The sequence below is a fragment of the Coturnix japonica genome, chromosome 2 (assembly GCF_054131305.1).
Source record: "Coturnix japonica strain WE chromosome 2, WE-NBRP24, whole genome shotgun sequence".
Taxonomy (NCBI): domain Eukaryota; kingdom Metazoa; phylum Chordata; class Aves; order Galliformes; family Phasianidae; genus Coturnix; species Coturnix japonica.
The window spans coordinates 124,243,133-124,249,132 of record NC_140664.1 but is presented as its reverse complement, the minus strand read 5'-3'; positions in this window follow the sequence as shown (position 1 = coordinate 124,249,132).

The following is a 6,000-nucleotide window of genomic DNA, read 5'->3' as shown; positions in this document are numbered from 1 at the left end:
GAAACCAGCAGACTTTGCACCCAAGTATCTCAGGTGCTCGCAGAGATGCCCACACCGGCTCTCCTGTGGGGATGATGCTCTTTAGCAAGGAGTGATAATAAACAGTAGGACGGTGCTAACACTTTAAGCTGCCGCAGCTGTCTGCTAACAGAATATGTGTCAACACCTTCAGACTGGAAGGTGAGAAAGTGAAATCACAGCTCTCAGTTACCCTAATTCTGCTTTTGCAACCTCTTTTATTAAATCACTTTCAGAGGTGGCTGAGGGACTGTGAGATATGGCTGGTATGGAGCTGAGCGAGCACGTCTATGAGAGCTTCCCTCCTTCTCTAAGCTTTGTTGTAACGATGACACCATATTTAGCATGAAGAATTACAGCAGCCTTATGCATGAAAGTCCTACAGATATCCCAGCCCCCTAAACAAAACCATCTGCCCCTAGAATAGAAATCTGTGATTAAGGGGAAGAAAATGAAGTATGTACAGTTTAATGAGGATTTGGCACTGCAAATATTCGTTTGATAGCCGCGCTGATAGAACCTTCCAAGAGTCCATAATAAGGTCTGTTCCCTTGGCCTCGCCACCAAACAACGTGTGATTCTGGGATGTTTTTGCCTCACTGTTCTGTTTTGAACACTAAAATTTGATTGGCAGTGGAAGGAAAGTAAAGATGGGAGATTTGTGGCTGTACTGATGTAGCTCTGGCGATATAAATAGAGGCTCAGCAGATACCGAACGACTGCTCAGATAGTCTGTTCGTGTTTCAATCCGAGGCATTTTATAAACGTGACAACTTTCTGCATGGATATTAGTTATGATGCTAATTTAGATTTGGAGCCGGTTCCGCGGTTCCCAGAGGAGAAGCGATGATTACGAATACATGGAACTTATTTAATAGACATAATAGATTTCCAATGATGTTCTGCAGACTGACACAATGACTGCAGCGCAGGGAGCAGCACGCAGCCAAGCACAAGGCTGCAGCTCTGCTTCGTTTGGGGAACAGCTTCTCAAGAGGAAAAGTACCCCAACCGTTCCCCTTCTTTAAAACATCTCCAGAGGTTTCAACTCCGGTCTTTTCGACTTCTTGACAACCGTGGATTGGATTTTAAGTTCGCGCGGGGGCCGGATGGCAAATAGATCTTAAATGTTGTGTGACGCCCCCGCGGGCAGCGGTTCCCCTTCACCCCCCGCTGAGCGAGGCCGGTGCCCAGGTGGCCGGCAGCGCGTTGGGAGCAGCTGGCGCCGCCCGATGGCCCCCGGGTGGCGACGAGGCCGTGCCGGGCGGCCGCTGTGTGCCGCGCTGGGGTGGAGCCGCGCGGAGGCCCGAGGGAGGGGCGGCGGGCGGGGCGCGGTGCGGTGGTCTGATCGCCGGCGGCAACGGGGGGGAGGGAGGGCGGCGCTGCCTGCGAGCGGGGAACAAAAGCCGGGCTTGGGCGGCGCGGGGACAAGCTCTTTTGTTGCCGCTTTTGTGCCGCTGGCGCAGCCCAGGGACACGGGACGGCGGCCCCGCGCTCCCGTCCGCCCCTCGCGAGTTGCTCAAAGTTGGGCCGGCTTGGATCCCTGCAGGCCCGGCCCCGCTGCTTCTCTGCCGCCCGTCCCCGCCCCGCGCCGTTCCCCGTCCCGCTCCGCGTGCAGCCAGGCGGCAGCAGCACGGGCGCCGCCCGCCCCCGCCTCCCTCTCCTCCCCGCGGCCGGGGCTCGGGATAGGAGGAGTTGGAGGAAGAGGAAGATGACGAGCGGGCGCAATTAGCCCAACGAGGGACGGGGTGGCGGCGGCTCCGCGCCGGGACTGACACCTCCGCTCTTTCTCCTGCTCCAGCCATGAAGGCGGACGCCGGGAAGCGCCGCTGAAGCCCCGGCCCGGCTGCTGCCCCATGGCCGCTGCGTGACGGGGCCGAGAGCCCCCGACCCCAGGAGGGGCCGCCCCGGGATCGGCGTCGTCGTCGCGGCCGCCGCGCTGGGTGTGTGCGAGCGGCTCCGGCGCTGCTTTCCCGCTCCCTTCCCCTCCTCGATGTGGGCTCCAGAGGATTCGCGCCTCCTTTGTAACCGGGAATGAGATAATGGCGACGCGGTGGGCAGCGGGGCCACCCGGCGGAGATGGAGACACCGAGCCTCCCCCGGGCGGCGGCGGCGGCCAGGTAGGAGCGTACGGGCGCGGGGCCGGGCGGCCGCCTCCCGCCGCGGGGAACGGCTTGGCTGGAGCGGGCTTAATGGCCGCCCCCTCTCCTCCCTCCTCCCGCCCTCCCTCTCTCTCTTCCTGCCCGCCCCGGAGTTGCTGGGAGTTGGACGCTGGGAGCGGTGTGGGGCTGCGGCTCCCGCTCGGGCCGCTCGGCGGGGCGGCCCCGTCCCCTCCCGTCCCCTCCCGTCCCCTCCCGTCCCCGGGCCGTGCGGCCGCCCCCGCGCTCAGCCCGGCCCCGGGCTCAGTCCCCGTTGGCACCGGGGTGCGGCTCCGTCCTCCCCGCGGCGATAAGCGCGAACCCGGTGCTTCGTAGTGGGAATGTCGGCCTGTGTGCGGTGACCGGCGTTAAACGCCTTCTTAGTCGTGCTATTTGTTCATGGAATGCTTCTGTGTGAGTTTAAAAACTTGCTGGCGTGCCCCGCCGTGTCAGCACGCGTGTAAGGACAAACAGCCCCTGGTCTGTAACGCGGAGCTGTATCCAGTGATATCCCCCGTGCTCTCCTTGTTAAACGTCCGTGAAACGACTGTGTCTGAAAACCAACAAAACATGCAGCAGCTTCAGCCGAGCTGTCCCAAGGTCTGTTACAATCTTTACTCACGGAAACAACTTCTGTGTTGTTTCTGACTCGAGGCTGGTGTGCCCATAACACAAAGCTGACTTCGATCTGTGTAAGGCTGTGAAATGGGCATCCTTTATGTAGAGCTGCCTTTTGTCTGCCCAAACTGAACTGTAGCAGGCTGATATCCAACACAGGGAACTGAGGGAAGCTGGGTTTGAAGCTGGCAGGTTTTAGTCTGCTGCTATCCTCAGTTCACCTTTTTTGCCTCGATTTGAAGTGGCACATATGGTGCTGTAAGATTTTCCTCGCTGCTGTTGCGGTCTCTTAAAGCAGGTGGGTCAGGTGAGGACAAAATAGGAGTTTGAAGTCAAAGCAGAAGATGGTGAGGGTTTGAGTTGGTGGTGAACTGTTAATTTGTGTGTGGATTTTGTGTTATTCTTGATGTCCTTTTCTGATGGTAGCTGAAAACAAGGGCGTTTTTAGAGATCTTATCCCTGAATCCTATTCATGTAAGGTGTGAAGGGGGAAGCAGCCACATGTTGAAGTGATAAAGTGAAAATCTGCTTTTTAATTTCATCAAGTCTATTGGTCTCTTGGCTCTGGCTCTTGTAATCCACCTCTCCCTCCCTTTAAGCCCTGATGAGTCCTCTGGCACTTCTGCAGCTCCTTGTCTTAAAGCTGTCTAACTAATAGGTGTGGGATTGTAAAATGGGCTGTGCTGCCTGGTGTTTTGCCTGGTATTTTGGTGTCGCAGTTAAATGTTAGCAGCTAAGACAGCAGGCTCCTACCCTGCTAATTGTACACTGATGACCGCCTTAATCACAGCAGGCCTGACATAATCTTTGCTTGAATGAAGATAGCCCTTGTGAATGGCTAATCAAGGTTGCAGTGCTGTCCCAGGCACTTCAGTGTACATATTCCTGCGTGGCTTAAAGTACAGTTTATTTCCTTGTTCTTATATTTCTTTCATAGAATGGTCTGAAAGGCCAAGAGAGTTTGAGAGTTGTGATCTTCTGAGCCTGTGCTCTGCTGTCTGGGTTCAGCTGATGGAGCAGTTCCTGTGCCCAGTGCTCTATGTGTGCTCTATGTGAGCAGTGTCTAACTGAAATAGGATGTGTTTGGGCACTGAGGGCATCGTTTCTCCAGGGGGAAACTCAAACCAAAACTGTTGAATTTGCTAAGAAGTCGTAGGGGGTTTTATGGTGTGCTAATGCTGGTAATAAAGGTATTAGCATTCTGGGGGAATGATTTATGGTTTGGGGACGCTGTCTTCCATATGTGTTCACATTGTAATGCAATATTAACTCAAGTCCATGTAATGTGTAGTCACAGAGCTGCAAGTGCTTCATGAGGAAGACCCCGAGCTCAGCCTGTGTTCATTATGGGCGAGGTGGCTGCAGCAGAAGTTCGGATTTGCAGCCTGTCAGAGGTTTTGAAAGCACACAGCTCTGAGCATCAGGGTTTGGTAAGACACCAGCTGGACAAGGGAGGGAAACTTGTGAGCAAGAAACTCTTGCTTCTGTTATCTTTGCACACAGAGATGGGAAAACTGCAGCCATATGGTTTGACTCCTTTAGTTAAGTGCGTATGTGGGTAGATAATTTTTGTGTTTGTTTGGCTGCCTCTTTGCTCTGATATTGTGCTCAATTTCTGTCTTGCTTTGCCATGATTTCTGTTCTTCACTTTTCCCTTCTGCTTTGACAGTGTACCTGGTGGTCTCTCTCTGGAGCCCTGCAAGGAAATGGTTGTTGAGAACAAAGCTGATGCATTCAGGCTCGAAGCGCCTGTTCAAAGGGACAGATCACGTATTCTGGGCTCTTGGGGGAGTTGGCAGCGAGGGCCAGGGACTCTCAGGGCTGTTTGCCATTCTTTTTGAAATCTGACACACATTTGCAACCGGGAACAAGGATTGCCGAGCTTATGTTCATAAGGGCAGATAAGTGAGAGTGTGCTTTCTCTTGCTTTTAGATTATTGAGCGTGTGCTATCTCCATTTTGTCAGGTTGTAGTGGTGTTTTGCTGGAGAGATTAAGCCCCGCTGAGTTACAGGCAGTGCTGCCTTAGTCACAACATCACATTTACCGGCTTGTCCAGATTCAAGGCTGGCTGCTTTGTTAGTGTAAATATGAACTCCCTTTCTCTGCCTGCTGTTCTGCATTTACTTTAAAAAGAAAAGTCACCTTGTGGTGCAGTTTGCAGTAAATCTATATTAAAATAAAAGATGTTGGAATGTAGGATTGAAAAAATATACAACAACAGTGGCCTTTGGGGCTTTAAAAGGCAAACTTCTATGGGAAAGCATTGTTTGCTCTAATGAATTCTAAAACAAATACTTCTATCAGTGAATGTTAAGGGTTTCTGATGCTTTTTCTGTTGGCACTCGTTTGAACACATTTCCTTTTCTTTTTAATTGGAAATAGTTCATACTTTACTGCAAAGAAATTTGGAGTGTGTGTTTGGGTGTTCTCTGCTCGGCTGGATTGTTAAGAATAGGAGACACAGGAGACTGTCTTTAGGAACTGCAGGGAGTTTCTGTATTAGACAAATCATTAGGGCTGCAATAAAAGCAGAGTTCACATCTGCAGTGCTTTGAGAAGTTCAGTATTTGTGGTTACAAACACAGGGGGAAGGAAACTTCTGTGATATCTTTCTTGGATTCCTTATCAGAGGGAGCACAAGTGCATAAGCTGGACTGGTCAGGAAGCAGAGAGGGACAACGATGACGGTCAAAATAGCAAATGACTGGCATTTTCATGGACATAATAGTAAGCATGGGCCACTGAATATACCAGCCTAGTTGGGGTGATAATGGTAAGCCTAGAGTGGTGACACCCAGGTGTTTGTTGTATTGTAGAAGCACAAGCACTGGAGGGCTGTATTTAGATATGTGCAGACTGATGTGCAGTAATTACACCTGGAAATGTGTGAGCTGCTGTGGAGCTCTCTGTCCATGGATACCAGTATCTTTTCTATGTAAAGAAACTTACCTGTAATGTAATGACTAAAAATTGGTGAAAGGTGTTTGTAAGATTTTGTGTATATAAAATAATACACCATACTAGAAATAAAACTTCTTGTTAGAAGTGGCTGTTAGTTGTGGTGTTCTAGAGAACTTGGCTCGAGTATTGTATCAAGGGAGAATAGATTTAATACAGATACAGATAGTTACCTGGAATAGCGGTCATTTTGACTATTCGGAAGAACTGAGTCAAAGCCTGTTTGTTCATACAAGCCTGATGCTGGCTTCTGCTCACATAGATGT